This window comes from Suncus etruscus, chromosome 8 (genome assembly GCF_024139225.1).
Source record: "Suncus etruscus isolate mSunEtr1 chromosome 8, mSunEtr1.pri.cur, whole genome shotgun sequence".
Lineage (NCBI taxonomy): Eukaryota > Metazoa > Chordata > Mammalia > Eulipotyphla > Soricidae > Suncus > Suncus etruscus.
The window spans coordinates 41,449,811-41,467,113 of NC_064855.1; the positions used below are offsets into that span (position 1 = coordinate 41,449,811).

The window sequence follows — 17,303 nt, forward strand, 5'->3', positions numbered from 1 at the left end:
TTCATAGTTGTTTTGCTTTGCATCTCCCTGATGATAATTGTTTGGAGCATTTTTTTATGTGCCTTTTGACCATATTTCTTCTTTATCAAAGTGTCTGTCCATTTCATCTCCCCATTTTTTGATGGGATTAGATGCTTTTTTCTTGTAGAGTTCTGTCAGTGCCCTGTATATTTTGGAAATTAGCCCCTTATCTGATGGGTATTGGTAAATAGTTTCTCCTACTCAGTGAGTGGCTCTTGTATCCTTGGCACTATTTCCTTCTAGGTGCAGAAGCTTCTCAGCTTAATATATTTCCATCTGTTAATTTCTGCTTTCATCTGCTTGGAGAGTGCAGTTTCCTCCTTGAAGATGCCTGTAGTCTCAATGTCATGGAGTGCTATACTTACATGTTGTTCTGTATACCTATGGTTTCAGGTCTGATATCAAGGTCTTTAATCTATTTGGATTTTACCTTCATAAATGATGTTAGCTGGGGGTCTAAGTTCGCTTCTTTGCAAGTGGCTAGCCAGTTGTGCCAACACCATTTGTTGAAGAGGCTTTTTTTGGCTCCATTTAGGACTTCTTGCTCCTTTATCAAAGATTAGATAATTGCATGTCTGTGGAGTAATCTCTAAGTACTCAAGTCTATTCCACTGATCTGAGGGTCTGTATTTATTCCAATACCATCCTGTTTTGATGACTATTGCTTTGTAACACAATTTAAAGTTGGGGAAAGTAATTCCTCCCATATTCTTTTTCCCAATTATTGCTTTGGCTATTCGAGGGTGTTTCTTGTTCCAAATGAATTTCAAAAGTGCCTGATCTACTTCTTTGAAGAATGTCATGGGTATCTTTAGAGGGATTTAATTAAATCTGTACAATGCTTTGGGGAGTATTGCCATTTTAATGATGTTAATCCTGCCAATCCTTGAGCAGGGTATGTGTTTCCATTTTCGTGTGTCCTCTCTTATTTCTTGGAGCAGTGTTTTATAGTTTTCTTTGTATAGGTCCTTCACATCTTTAGTCAAGTTGACTCCAAGATATTTGAGTTGTGTGGGACTAATGTGAATGGGGTTGTTTTCCTAATGTCCATTTCTTCCCTATTATTGTTGGTGTATAGAAAGGACATTGATTTTTGTGTGTTAATTTTGTAACCTGCCACCTTGCTATATAAATCTTTTGTTTCTAGAAGCTTTTTGGTATAGTCTTTAGGGTTTTCTAAGTAGAGTATCATGTCATCAGCAAACAGTGAGAGCTTGACTTCTTCCTTTCCTATCTGGATTCCTTTGATATCCTTTTCTTGCCTGATCGCTATAGCAAGGACTTCCAGTGGTATGTTGAATAGGAGTGGTGAGAGAGGACAGCCTTGTCTTGTGCCAGAATTTAGAGGGAAGGCTTTTAGTTTTTCTCCATTGAGGATAATATTTGCCACTGGCTTGTGGTAGATGGCTTTAACATATTGAGAAAGGTTCCTTTCATTCTCATCTTGCTGAGAGTTTTGATCAAGAATGGGTTTTGGACCTTATCAAATGCTTTTTCTGCATCTATTGATATGATCATGTGATTTTTATTTTTCTTGTTGTTGATGTTGTGTATTATGTTGATAGATTTATGGATGTTAAACCATCCTTGCATTTCTGGGATGAAACTACTTGATCATAATGAATGATCTTCTTGATGAGGCATTGAATCTTATTTGCCAGGATTTTGTTAAGGATCTTTGCATCTGTGTTCATCTGGGATATTGGTCTGTAATTTTCTTTTTTGTTAGCATCTCTTTCTGGTTTAGGTATCAAGGTGATATTGGCTTCATAAAAGCTATTTGGAAGTGTTTCCGTTTTTTTCCATTTCATGAAAGAGTCTTGACAGGATTGGTAGTAGTTCCTCTTGGGAAGTTTGAAAGAATTCATTAGTGAATCCATCTGAGCCTGGGCTTTTTTTTTTGTGTGTGCAGACATTTGATTACCATTTTAATTTCCTCAATAGTGATGAAGTTGTTTAGATATGCGACATTCTCTTTATTCAACTTTGGGAGGTTATAAGAGTCCAATAATTTATCCATTTCTTCTCATTTTAAATGGCATAGAGTTTCTCAAAGTAGTTTCTGATTACCCTTTGAATCTCAGCAATATCGGTAGTGATCTCCCTTTTTTCATTTTTAATATTAGTTATCAAAATTTTCTTTCTTTGTTAATTTTGCTAATGGTTTATCAATCTTGTTTACTTTTTTGAAGAACCAACTTCTGCTTTCGTTGATATTCAGATTGTTTTTAGGTTTCCACTTAGTTGATTTCTGCTCTCAGCTTTGTTATTTCCTTCTGTCTCCCTAATTTTGGATCCTTTCGTTGAGCACTTTCTAATTCTATGAGCTGCTTAGTTAAGCTATTCAGGTAGGCCCCTTCCTTCCTGATGTGTGCTTGCAAAGCTATAAATTTTCCTCTCAGTACTGCTTTTGCTATGTCCCATAAATTCTCATAGTTTGTGTTTTTCTTATCATTTGTTTCCAGGAAAGTTTTGATTTCCTCTTTGATTTTATCTCGGACCTACTGGTTATTCAGTATGAGGTTGTTTAACTTCCAGGTGTTAAAGTTTTTCTTCTGTGTCCCTTTGGATTTCACATATAATTTCAGAGCCTTGTGGTCAGCAAATATAGTCTGCAAGATGTCTGTCCTCTTGTTATTATGGATGCATGTTTTATGTGCCAGCATGTAGTCTATCCTGGAGAATGTCCCATGTACATTGGAGAAAAATGTGTATCCAGGTTTCTGGGGGTGGAGTGTCCTATATATATCTTCTAGGCCTCTTTCTTCCATTTCTCTTCACAGTTCTAGTATATTCTTTTTGGGTTTCAGTCTGGTTGACTTATTCTGTGTTGACAAAGCCATGTTGAGGTCCCCCATAATTATTGTGTTTTATTTATATTATTTTTCAGATTTGTCAACAATTGTATTAAATATTTTGCTGGACCCTCATTTGGTGCATAAATGTTTAGGAGAGTGATATTTTTTCTGCTGTACATATCGCTTTATTAATCCAAAATGTCCATCTTTGTCCCTTACAACTTTCCTGAGTATAAAGTTTGCATCATCTATTATTAGTATGGCCACTCCAGCTTTTTATGGGTGTTTTGCTTGGATAAATTTCCTCCAGCTTTTTATTTTGAGTCTATGTTTGTTCTGACTATTCAGGTGTGTTTCTTGTAGGCATCAGAAAGTTGGATTGATTTTGATCCATTCAGCCACTCTGTGTCTCTAAACTGGTGCATTTAGTACATTGACATTGAAACAAAGAATTGTCCATGGATGTAATGCCATCTTTATATTGAAATTTGGTGTGTGTTTTCGTCAGTCTTGTCTTTAAGTAGGACTTTCACTTTTTCTCTTAAGACTGGTTTTGAGTCTGTAAAGTTTCTGAGCCGTTGTTTTTCTGTGAAACCATGTTTGTTCCTTCAAACCTGAATGTGAGTTTTGCTGGGTGCAGTATTCTAGGCGAAGCATTTATTTCATTGAGTTTTGTCACTATGTCCCACCACTGCTTTCTGGTCTTGAGTGTTTCTGGTGAGAGGTCTGCTGTGAATCTCAAGGATGTTCCCTTGAATGTAATTTTTTTTTTTGATCTTGTTGCTTTCAGAATTTTGTCTCTATGTCTTGGATTTGTCATTGTTATTAGAATGTGTGTTGGGGTATTTTTTCTGGGGTTTCTTTTGGTTAGTACTCTTCGGGCATGCAGGATTTGATCGTATGTATTCTTTAGCTCTGTTTTCACCTGTTCACATTTTTTGACTAATTTTTACATTGTCTGTTCATTTGCTTTAAGGTTTTCTTTCTAAGCTCTCCCACTTTATGAAGTTATGTATCTCCTCTTCCAGAGCACTAATTGTATTCTTAGCTTCTTTCTGTTACCCTGTTGGAGAGCTTATCCATTTTGGCATTGAATTCATTTACTGAGTTTTTCAGACCTGCTATTTCAGTTTGGAGTTTTGTGATCTCTCTTCATATTTTCTTGGTTCTTATTAGTGTTCTGTTGAACTCGATCCATGATTTCTTTGAGTTCTGTGATTATCTTCCATATTTCTTCTCTAAACTCCTTATCTGAAAGACTGACTAGTTGGTTGGCCATTTTCCGGTCATCAAAGTTGCCATCTTCATTCTATATGCCTGATGCTGGCCTGTGTTGTTTCCCCATTGTCACACTTGTATTGTGGAGTTTTTTTAATACACATATATATATATATGTAAACACCTTGATTACATACATGATTATGTTTGGGTTTCAGTCATGTAAAGAATACCACCCATCACCAGTGCAACATTCCCATCACCAGTGTCCCAAGTCTCCTTCCTCCCCACCCGACCCCCGCCTGTACTCTAAACAGGCTTTCCATTTTCCTCATACATTCTCATTATTAGGACAGTTCAAATTTTAGTTATTTTTCTAACTAAACTCATCACTCTTTGTGGTGAGCTTCCTGAGGTGAGCTGTAACTTTCAGCTCTTTTCTCTTTTGTGTCAGAAATTATTATTGCAAGAATGTCTTTCATTTTTCTTAAAACCCATAGATGAGTGAGACCATTCTGCATTTTTCTCTCTCTTTCTGACTTATTTCACTCAGCATAATAGATTCCGTGTACATCCATGTATAGGAAAATTTCATGACTTCATCTCTCCTGACAGCTGCATAATATTCCATTGTGTATATGTACCACAGTTTCTTTAGCCTTTCGTCTGTTGAAGGGTATCTTGATTGTTTCCAGAGTCTTGCAATGGTAAATAGTGCTGCAATGAATATAGGTGTAAGGAAGGGATTTTTGTAGTGTAGTTTTGTGTTCCTAGGGTATATTCCTAGGAGTTGTATAGCTGGATTGTATGGGAGCTCGATTTCCAGTTTTTGGAGGAATCTCCATATCACTTTCCATAAAGGTTGACCTAGACGGCATTCCCACCAGCAGTGGATAAGAGTTCCTTTTGTATTGTGGGTTTTTCTACGTGTTGTGGTGGTATTCATTGGCTAAATGATGTGCGCTGCCACGCTCCTCTGGCTCCACCCTTTCTGTGTGAGTCCACTCGCCTCCACGGAAGGGGCGCCCTTCGTGGATGAAGCCTCACACAGGATCAGATCTTAGGCCCGAGCACGCAGCAGAGAGACAGTCGGAGAGAAGTGCTGGGCTTCAGAGATCCAGCACAGTTCTTAGTGTGATTTTTTTCTCTTCTTGTTGCAGTGGCATTCTTTCATTAGAAAGAGCGCACGGCCATGAAGCAAAGCGGAGCTAAGTGCTCTTCTGGAGCCTCTGGAAGAGCGAATTTTCTGGGCCCTTTTTGGCCCACTCCCAGAGGTTCAGGAGACAGGACAGCAGAAAAACACACACAGGCAACTCTCAGTTTCTCACAGCCAGGAACCACTGGGCAGGCATTGATTTTCCCAGCCTGAAGTCACAAACAGGGGACCTGCCTTCTGCAAAGTGCTGCTGGTAGCCGGTTTTTATGATTGGAAGCAGTTCTTGCATTCTGGCCCGTGAATGAGCCTCTGGGAGAGGGATTTCTGGGTCCTTTTTGGCCCACTCCCGAGAGGTTTAGGAGACAGGACAGCAGAAAAACACACACAGGCAACACTCACAGTTTCTCACAGTCGGGAACCACTGGGCAGGCGTAGATTTTCGCAGCCTGACATCAAAAACTGGGGACCTGCCTTCTGCAAAGTACTGCTGGGAGCCAGTTTTTACAATTCGAAGCATTTACTTGGTATTCTAGCTCTTGAATGAGCCTCAGGGAGAGCGATTTTTCTGGGCCCTTTTTGGCCCACTCCCGAGAGGTTCAGGAGACAGGACAGTAGAAAAACACACACAGGCAACATTCTCCGACAGTTTTTTTAAAAAATAATTTTTAAAAGTTGTCGCAAATTTTTAAAAATTACTTTTTAAAAAAAGTGTCAGAATGTTGCCTGTGTGTGTTTTTCTACTGTCCTGTCTCCTGAACCTCTCGGGAGTGGGCCAAAAAGGGCCCAGAAAAATCGCTCTCCCTGAGGCTCATTCAAGAGCTAGAATACCAAGGAAATGCTTCGAATTGTAAAAACTGGCTCCCAGCAGTACTTTGCAGAAGGCAGGTCCCAAATTTTTACCAACCTGAAGAAGGTCAGGGGGTGTGATAGGAAGATGCCTGGGAACCCACACATCACAAGAAAAACCCAAAAGACAATGGAAAAAAATTGTACTTCCAACATAGGCATAGGACCTGTAATACACCACCTCGTTACCTGCTCTCCCCCAAATGTAAGGTAGTCTTTTGCACCACTTTGGTCCTTTAAAAACTTCGCTAACTCATTTTAATTCTTTTTTTTTTTCTTAAATTTATTTATTTTTTTTTAAATGTTGGTCCTACATATACATTTGCGAGCACATACATTTTTCTTTCTTTCTTTCTTTCTTTTTTTTTTATCATTTTTGGGTATGTGACCTGTGTCTGTTATCCCCTCTGTCCACCCCCAACTACACCGACAATATAATGTAGCACCACTTCCCCCTGCAAAGACACACTAAATAAAGGGGAAATCTTACATATAAAAAAAGAGCTCTTATCTACTAGAGATAGGAACTCATAGTTGTTTATAATACAGGGATATCTCCTACCTTGAAAATATGTCATGTGGAATCAACTTAGACCTCAGGTGATTAGATACCATTCATCCAGCCTTGAACCCTGGATCCCAGACATAGAATTGGCACAGCTCTTCACAACAGCTGCAGGAAACAAACTCCATCCGGGACAGCCTTAATACTGCGGGGTCAACAACAAGGGCCAGCTCTAACAGGATATCCTGACAACGAGGAAAATGTGAACAACTTGACCTTAGAGCAGATTAGCCTACCTTACCAGCTAACGACAAGACAAAACCAGAAGACTTGGCACCCTTTGGTAGGTCCAAAAGCCAAGATCGTGACTTACAGACGACTGGCTACTAGAACCACGACCAGACAGTATACATCTTGGGACCAATAAAAAAGCCCTAGTTTAGGGTTTGAACTATGACTTGCACAAAAATCATGATCCCCAGTCCCAAAGGTCTGACAGAGACAACTGCAACAGAATGGGGCTTCTGGAAGCACAAAGAAAGACGCTATCCTAGGTGCCATCCTAGGTTCAGTGCAAAGACCAAGATCACCAACCACAGAAGATGGATTAAAATGACACTGAGGTAACAGAACCTCTAGAACCACAAAGACTGACTTCATCATAAGTCCCACCTCAGGATCTGTGCAGATACTGAGACCTCTAAACAAACACAGAGCTCTGATTGTATCACCCTGGACAGAGCAGAAGTCTTCCACACACCAAAAAAACACCACCAGGAGAATAAATGATCCTGAGGAAGTTCTAGAGCTGATCCCATGACAGTATACTCCAAGGACGGAGAAACCCCATATTTCTTAGGCCAAGTGAATTCCTTTTCGAATGACCCCAATATTTACTGTGCCAGGGCAGGAGGGGAAAAAACAAAAATACAAAAAGCACAAAACCGTGGTTATTTTATATATATATTTTTTTTACCTTCATTTATTATTGTTATTATTATTTTTATTTACCTATCTATTTTGGTCGATTTCTCTGTTTGGGTGTGATTATTGAAATCGTTGTCCCCAATTATACTTATTTTTTTCTCTTCTTTTCTTTTCTTTCGTTATGTGCTATGCCATGTTTCTTATTTCAAGACCATGGCGTGTTTTTGGTTTGTTTGTTTGTTTTTGTTTTTTGTTTTGTTTTGTTTTGTTTTTTGTCTGTTTTTTTGTGGTGCTTATCGATATAGCTGGAGTCCTCACTGGATAATTGACACTTTTTTTGGTACTGGTGGAGTGTTTCACCTTCTTTTTCTCCTTCATTTCCCAAATCGATGATGAGAGCCTCTAGAAGGATTCCACCCATTTTTGGAGTATTAGACTCTTACCCCAGTTTATTTATCTTCTCTTTTTCAGGCAAAACCACGCAACTTGAACTAGCCAGTCCTGCCTACAGTTAGAGGGGGAGATAAGGGAGGCATCAAGACCAAACAGGTGCAAGACTACTAAGTAGTGGGTTGGATACAGAGGGGACCACATATTCTAGCCGCCCTGGGGGTGAGGGAAGAGGAAATGGGAGGTAGGACAAAAACGGAGGTGTAGGGAGGACAATTTGGTGATGGGAATCCCCCCTGATTTTATGTAAATATGCACCTAAAATGTTATTGTCAACAATATGTAAGACACTATGATCAAAATAAAAATTATATTAAAAAAATAATTTTTATTTGTGACCAAAGTGAATTACAAATCTTTCACAGTACTATGTTTTAGATACATAGTAGTATTGAATCAGGGGGATTCCCACCACCAGTGTTGTTCTCCCTCCACCCCTGTTTCCAGCATGCATCTCTTATCTCCTCCTTTGCCCCCTGGGCTACTAGTATAAGTGGTCCCCTCTGTGTATAGCTAGTTGTAGAATGGATATTGATTCTGTTGTCCTTGACTTTGGATTTGGTGTTTAAGTCTGATAATTTTTTATTTCTACTCAATGTTCATGTGACTGTTTGGTCTTGGTACCATCCATTCTTTTTTCCTTGTTATGAGGCATAAAAGATGATTAAAGCTATGTGGTTCTTTTTGGAGAAAAAAGAAAAACAAAATAAAAACCAACAAAAGACTAGGAAGAGTCCATCTAGAGGTTATAGATATCAATTTATAAGAAGAAAGGGTAAAAAGAAGAAAAAACATAACAAAAGAGAAAAATATATGAAAAACAGAAACAGAAAACAAACCCCCCCAAACAATAAAAGCCCCCAAATATCAGTGTGCCCCCTGCGGGCTGCAACTCGAGGGCAAGGAGACCTGGATACTCTTTTATCTACTGCGAACTCCTACTTTAGTCACCCCAGTACCATTTTTAATTGAATACCTTTTTGATGGTACAGACTTAAACTGTTTAAATCAACAATTTACTTATGCATTTCAACCTTGCCCTTTCACTGTCAAATAGTTTTATTAAAAGAAAAATAATTTTATTATTTATTTAAAATAATTAAAAGAAAAATAATTTTATTAAAATAACTTTACTTAGAGGAGTGTGAGAGGAAAGTATGTGTTCAAGAGAGAACAGGTTATTTAATTATTTTGTTTCCCAGATTTTTAAATAAATAAATTCTTTAATTGAATTCACCATGAGATATACAGTTACAAAGTTGTTTATGATTGAGGTTCAGTCATACAGTGCCTAACACCCTTCATCAGTGCACATTTCCCACATCAGTGTGCTCAGTTTCCCTCCCACCCTACTCTCTCCTTCCTGCTTCTGTGGTAGACAGTTTTCTTCTCCTCTTTCCTATTCCAATACCTTTTAGACACTGTGTTTTGCAATATTGTTACTGAAGTGCTATTATGCATATCACTTTATCTCCTTTCAGCACCTAGTTCTTGTCCAGGGTTATCATTTCCAACTATCATTGTCATAGTGGCCTCTTCTTTGCCCTAACTATACTCCTTGCTATTTGTGGCAATCTTTCTACCATGGACCTATTCTCCTAGACCTTGTCTCTATTGTTTCTGGATGTTATTATTAGCATAGTTTCTTTTATATATATATATATATCCCACAAATGAACGTGATCATTCTGTATCTATCCCTCTGTCTAGTTTTGCTCAGCATGATATTCTGCATATCTATCCATGTATAAGGAAATTTCATGACTTCATTTTTCCTAATAGCTGTGTAGTATTCCATTGTGTTTGCTGTACCATTGTTTCTTTATTCACTCATCTTCACTCAGCCACTTGGGTTGTTTCTAGATTCTAGCTGTTGTGAATAGTGTTGCAGTGAACATAAGAGTATGGAGGGCTTTTCTGCATTGTGTTTTATGGCTCTTTGGGTGTATTCCTAGGAGTGGTATTGCTAGGTCATATAGAAACTCAATTTCTAATTTTTTGAATATCCATATTTTTTTCAAAAATGGTTAGAGCAGTAGACATTCCTACCAGCAATAAGCGAGAATCCCTTTCTTCTCAGATCTGCACCAGCGCTAGTTGTTCTTTGCTTCTACTTGCTTGGCCAGTGGTGTTTCATCCTTGAAGCTGCCTTTAGCCTCAGTGTCATGGAGAAACACTGGTTTCTTTTGAGGGGAAAATACAATTTGATTTTCCAAGGAAGGTTATATACAATTTCTCCAAATAGTCTTGACCTGGAATTCTCAGCATACATAATAGTTTGAGTGTTGATACAGGGAAAAGTCTTGGGCTGTTGATGACACTTTCCTGTTTTTAACAAGGCATTTTTTTAGGTTCTCCTCTAGCTTTTTTGAGAGGTCTACCTTTCTCTGGGTGGTGCTTCAGTTTTCAGTCATTAAGGAGCTCAGGATTTGTATTCAAAAGGATATATGTCTTTGGGCTACTTCAGGGCTAGACAATTTCTTTTTAGTTTTATTATCTCCATTCCACCAATTGAGCTAAATTTTTTCTGGAAAAAAATTTAATTTAAAAATATTTAAAGATTGCATTTTAATCCTAAGGTTTTACTGAAGCCCCTTTTAAGTGGTGTGTCCCCAGTCCTCATTCTTGTACACATTCTTGGTTTTGCAGGATGTGACAATCTAGCAAGCTTTACAAAAAAGGCACTTCTTCAAGGTACTCCTTTTTCATCATCTATTTATTACTTAGTTGCAAAGGACCACTGGTAGACTCTTTTCCTTTTATTATTTTAATGATTTGCTGTTGCTGTCTTAACAATAGAACCCATAGTATTGTATGCAGGAAACACTCCTGCACCACACTGGCCTTCAGAATGCCTGTCTGCTTTCTTTTTTATCCCAAGAATCCCTCTCTTTCTGGGCAGCCCCAGTACACTAAGATAACTATTCTGCTTGGTTAGCAGTTTTGTCTCAAGGTTGTTTCCACTGAGGATTGTCCAGTTCCTGCTTTGTTACCTTAAACTCTGCAAATGAGGGGGACTATAGTGTTTATTTTTTTCTGTTCTACTTTGCATGACACCCTTTAGTTTATCCAAGTTGCAGCAAACTGAGTGATAATTTCATGATTTCTCATAATTTCTCATAACTGAATAGTTTTTCATTGTGCTTGTATACCATAGTTTCATCTTCCTATCTTTTATTGAGTACTTGGGTTGTGGGATAGGGGGCTCCTAAGTCTGTAGTGTTGCTCAGCAATGTTAGGAGTCTCTGGGGCTATACAAGGTGTTGCCTAGGGAACTCCAAAGCTGCATTTTTCGATGCTTGGGACATAAGATGGATGGTGCTAGAAAGGGAACCCTGATTGCGTGGATGCTAGACATGCACCCTAAGTTTTGTACTATCTTCCTGCCCCAATGTTCAGATGTTAGCTACTGTAAGTAATGTTGCTATGACTGTTGGTGCACAAATGTTCTTTTAGAGTAATAATTATGTGTCTAGTGCTTTTCCTTTGATCTTGTTTTCTGCTGTACTATAAAAGAAATTATTTGAATGATCTTGACTGTGGCAGTTGTAAAGGACTATCTTATTAGGTAATGGGAAATATTTTCAGAGTATTTCTCTAGATTGCTTATTAGTGTAAGGGTGAAACTTTAATTTTCAGCTGTATTCAGTGAACATAATTTTATAAGCAGTAGTCACAGATTTGTAATTAAGACCATGTAGTCTCTTAAATTGCTCAATATTTAATTCTGGATATTAATCAATGAGATTATTTACTATTGAAATTTATTGTAGGCTGGAATATTAGAACTGTTACAAATTCATTTATTAATTTTTTGTAATTATCAGGTAAAATTTGATTTATGGGGCCTGGAGAGATAGCACAGCGGCGTTTACCTTGCAAGCAGCCGATCCAGGACCAAAGGTGGTTGGTTCGAATCCCGGTGTCCCATATGGTCCCCCGTGCCTGCCAGGAGCTATTTCTGAGCAGACAGCCAGGAGTAACCCCTGAGCACCGCTGGGTGTGGCCCAAACACCAAAAAAAAAATTTTTTTTGATTTATGTCTAATTCACTTATTTCCTTAAAATAAAGAACTTGTAAAATAGTCTTAGTTTTTACTCTATATTTATTGAAGAACTTTAGTAGTTATATTTTTGTGTTGCAAGTTTTTGAATTTCTTGCTAAATCAGTATTTTCTTTGAGTTTGGCTTTTCAGGATGTCATACCTGTTTCATAGTCTTTGCAAATGAAAGCAGTTGTTACTCTTAACACCTCTGAGAGCTCCTGCTAAATGCCTTGGAAAGTTCTGGAAACTAGCATTCCACCTCTGGAATCAGGGTGAATCAGACATTCTATAATGAAATGTAGATTAGGCCTCTCAGACAGCAGCAGTGTAGGAAGCAAAGGAGGGGGCACAGCTTTAAAAAATGGACTGAATTGAGATAGTAATTATGATAAATAATACTGTCTGACAAAAATAATGAATTAATAAGAACTTATAGAAATTCCAGATGTGGAAAAAAAGGAAGTCCATGGAAATAAGCTTTATATAGTGTTGGCATCAAGATGATACTGTATTAATTTCAGTTTAAATAGTAGCTGTTAGCTAGTGCCAGGTCTGTACTCATCTGACAGACTATTAACGTAGTGCCTTTAGGTTTTGGGATGAGTTAGTTACTTAGGGATACTGACAAATTTTTTTAGATATGATTTGATTGTAATTGTTAGATAATTATAGCATTACTTTATTCAGTTAGTCATATGGGAGAAACTTGAAATTTGAAGCAAAAGGATTGAGCATCCTTCCCTCACAGTTTTTTTTTTTTTTTGTTGTTGTTGTTGTTGTTCAATTAGAAGTTAGACTAAAATCCTGGAAAGCAGAAGTTTGGTGTTTCTGTAAGCATAGAGATTCAGTCTTACTCTAATATACTGTGCTGCTTAAAATCTTTTCTCACCCTTTGGCCTTTGACCTTTGATCTGTCTCTTAAGTGATGGTCTCCTATGTGCCTGCATTGTAACTTTAATGTTAAATCAGATCCAGTTGTCATGCAAACCCTGGAGACTAGATGTTGTTTAACAAGATTATGTGAGAATTTTACAAAATCCCATGAGAATGACTCCCCTGAGGATTCATTCACCATTGAGAACAGCCCTGACTGCCTGAGACAGACTCTTATTCTTGCCCTCTGCCATAATTTTTCTACCTAATTCTGTAATCTCTACCTCCAATTCCTCCCTTAGAGTAAGATGGAATTTGGGGCACAAGAAGTCCATCATCTTCAGGCTAACACCTCAATAAACCCTTTTTTTCTGTTATTGTTTTCGGGCCATACCTGGTTACTGTCAGGATTTACTTCTGGTTCTGCAATCAGAAATTACTCCTGGCAGTCTCGAGAGATCACATGGGATGCCAGGGATTGAACCTGGGTCATCTGTATGCATAGCAAAATGCCTTACTTCTGTGCTGTATCTCTCTGGCCCTAAAATTGTTATTGTTATTGTTGTTGTTATTTTTATTCTTAATTTTTGTACTTATTTTGGCAGTATATACCGGGATCACTCTTGACTCTTTGCTCAGAAATCTGAGCTCAGGAACCTGGTGGTCTCAAGTACCCATATGAGATGCCAGGGATTGAACCTAGGTCAGATAAATGCAAGAACTCCCTCCCTATTTGGATTCATATTTAAGCACCATGATTACAAATATTTTTGTAGTGGGTTTTAGTTATAAAAAGAACACTCCCCCTTTAGCAGTGCAACTTTCCTACCACCAGTGCCCCCACCTCCTCCTTCCCCCACTCCCGCCTGTATTCCAGACAGACATTCTATTTCTCTCACTCACTACCATTGTCATGATAGTTGTTAGTGTAGTTATTTCTCTAACTGCACTCACCACTCTTTGTGGTAAGCTTCATATCCTGAGCCAGTCCTTGCAGCCCTCATCTCTATTGTCTCTAGGTATTATTACAATAATGTCTTTTCTTTTTCTTAAAATCCATAGATGATTGAGACAATTATGTATCTGTCTCTCTACCTCCGACTTATTTTTCACTCAGCATAATAGTTTCCATGTCTATAATTATAGGAAAATTTTGTGACTTCATTTCTCCTGATGGCTGCAAAATATTCCACTGTGTAGATGTACCACTGTTTCTTTATCCACTCTACTGTTGTAAGGCATCAGGGTTGTTTCCAGAGTCTGGCTATTGTAAATAGTGCTGCAATGAATATAGCTGTACAAAAGGCATTTTTGTGTTGTGTTTTTGTGTTTGTAGGGCATATCCCTAAGAGTGGTATAGCTGGATCATATGGGAGCTCAATTTCTATTTTTTTGAGGAATCTCCATATTATTTTCCATAAAGGCTGGACTAGACAGCATTCCACCAGCAGTGAACAAGAATATCTTTCTCCCCACATCCCTGCCAGTACTGATTGTTTTTGTTCTTTTTGATGTGTGCCAATCTCTGTGGCATGAGATGGTATCTCATTGTTTAGATTTGCATCTCCCTGATGATTAGTGATATGATATTTTTTCATGTACCTTTTGCTATTTCTATTTCTTCTTTGAGGAAGTGTAGGCTCATTTCTTCTCCCCATATTTTGTTGAAGTTAGATTTTTTTTCTTGTTAAGTTGTCAGTACAGTACCTTATATATTAGATCTTATCCTTTTATCTGATGGGTATTGGGTGGATAGTTTCACCTATTCTATGATGGCTTTGTATTCTAGTCCCTATTTCCTTTGAGATGCTGAAGTGTCTCAGCTTAATATAGTCACATCTGTTTATTTCTGCTTGGACTGTAGTGTTTTCCCCTTAAAGATGCATTTAGTCTCAATGCTATGGAGTGTCATACCTACATGTTGTTCTACCTACCTTATAGTTTTGGATCTGATATCAATGTCTTTAATCCATTTGGACTTGACCTTTGTGCATGGTGCTAGATGGACGATTAAGTTAGCTTTTTTTGCATGTTGCTGACCATGTGTCCCAAGTCCACTTGTTGAAGAGGCTTTCCTTGCTCCATTTTGCGTTTCTTTTCTCTTTATCAAAGATTAATTGTATGTTTGGAGAACATTCTCTGCATACTTAAGTCTATTCCATTGATCTGAGGATCTGTCTTTATTCCAATACCATGCTGTTTTAATGACTGTTGCTTTGTAGTACAATTTAAAGTTGGGGAAAGTGATGCCTCCCATATACTTTTTCCTAAGGGTTGCTTTAGCTATTCATGGGTGTTTATTGTTCCAAATGAATTTCAGGCATGTTTGCTCAACTTCTTTGAAGAATATCATGGATATCCTTAGAGGAATTGCATTAAATCTGTACAATGCTTTGGGGAGTATTGCCATTTTAATTATGTTAATCCTCCCAATCCATAATCAGGGTATGTGTCTCCATTCCCTGTGTCCTCTTTTATTTCTTGAAGAACTGTTTTGTAGTTTTCTTCGTCATTTTAAAAATTGCAGGCAACTTCTCTTAGTTTCTTTTTGTTCTGAAATTCAATTCTAAATCAATGAATGATGGTATATTATCAACCTAATTGAGGATTGTATTTAAATCTTTCTAGTCACTAAAAGGGCTACTGTACCCAGAAAAACTGCAGAAGCATTTCTTGGCTAGATCATTTATCTGTTTCTTTCTTTTTCTCTGTAAACATTTGGTGTTTTGAAAGGAAGCATATTGCCTGAACTTTCAAAGTTCTCCAAAAACAGGATGGGGATGTGCATTATTTTCAAAGCATACAACATGATTGCATCTTCAGCAGAATTAAATGCTTTGAAAGCTTGAATTTTCTTGTTTTGTCAGAGTTGGCTATTATGACTGGAATAAGTATGTATATGTGTATATGTATCTTTGAGTACTCATTAGGTTGAGTGAGTTTTTGAAAGAATAATTGATTTAAGGGAGAAGACAATTAAGGCTATCATATTTCTCAAAAGTTCATATTACAGTTAGAAGGGCAAATCCAGCCTGTAGTTTGTTTAAATTAGTAATGGACTGAACTGGGAAATAATAAATCAAAAGATGAATCACAAACTCCCTGGTTGGAAGTTTGAATACAGCCCTGGATCCAGCCTGTTCCAGGGTAGTTCCATAAGACACCCTGAGGATGAGGAAACAGCAACAACTTGATCTAAGAGCAGGTTGCCTAATGTCACCGTTCAATGGTTAGATGAAATCAGAAGATGCTCTGCTCTAGGATCTGTGCAAGAACCAATCCACGACTAAGCAGAACTTTTCCTGGGGCCACAAAGAAACACTATCCTAGGCTTCATCCTAGGTCCTAAGATTGAGTTTGTTAACCATGACGGAGCAGAATTTTTTCTGGGACCATAAAGAAAGACATTGGTGTTGGACAACCAACATGCCAGGAGTCTGTACTTGGTTTTTTGACAGTATGTTTCATGGGTGGAGACACCCTGTATCTCTTAGGCCAATGGAATTTTCTTTCTAATTTCCCCGACGTTTGATATGCTTATGCAATAAATAAATAAATAAATAAATAAATAAATAAATCCACACCTGTCCCCTCCTTTTTTCTTCTTTTAATTTTACTTATATTCTAGATATGCTTTTCCATAGAACTTAAATCACTTTGTTCTGTCTCATATTTCTATGTTTATTTACAAATTGAGAAAAGATAAATGAAGTGGATGGGGCCCATGGCCAAGTGGTCTCAGGAACATTGAGTGGAAAAGAAAGGTCAGATGTAAATACCCAAGCCAAAGTCACTGACAACAGAATTAAGAAACCCAAACTATTAACAAGCTAAACACAAAATGGACCTGTTACACTCGTAGTTCAGGGGGCTGGGGTGGAGGTATGGAATGCATGCGGGGAACTATGGTGGATGGAGGTCAACACTGGTGGTGGGAATGGCCCTAATTCTCTGTCACTAGACACCTGAAATACAACTGTGAAGACTTGTAGTTCACAATGGCCTCAATAAAAAAAATTAGAAAAAGATGAATAAAGCTACTTTTTATCTATTGATTATTTAATGGTAGTCACCATTAAATTGAAGTGATTTTTTTAAAATGAGTGGCAGGGGCCAGAGAGATAGGATAGGGGTAAGGCGCTTGCCTTACCTGCAACCATCCTTGGCTAAACACAATCACAGACCTCGCTAGTACATATGGTTCCCTTGAGTACCATCAAGGGTTAGGGTAAGGGTTGAGCTGTCAGGTGTGGCCCCAAACCAAAAACAAACAAACAAACAAAGTAAAGTAAAATGGAAGTCTGAAGAAGTATTTTGTCTCTTTTTGGAAATTACTTTGAGAGTCATTGGTGTACAATGGTTTAGGAGATTATGTCATTTTATAATATTTTGAAGTAGAGAGCAAGATTTGGCATCTGTTGAATTTTATTGTACTAGAACTAAGTCGTTTTTAAGAATTTTAAA

General features: G+C 37.8%; 1 protein-coding gene across 3 annotated transcripts in view; it reads left to right on the forward strand.

The window, feature by feature from the left end:
* WASF3 (WASP family member 3) overlaps window positions 1–17,303 on the forward strand; it is a 174,935-nt gene that overhangs the window by 28,707 nt on the left and 128,925 nt on the right. Inside the window, exon 1 of one of the 3 annotated variants that reach the window (XM_049778242.1) lies at window positions 10,598–10,615. The exons of the other annotated variants lie outside the window; for them this stretch is intronic. The gene's annotated coding sequence lies outside the window, so the exon portion shown is untranslated. Of the gene's footprint in view, window positions 1–10,597; window positions 10,616–17,303 lie in introns of those variants that run through there. 3 annotated transcript variants of the gene reach the window in all.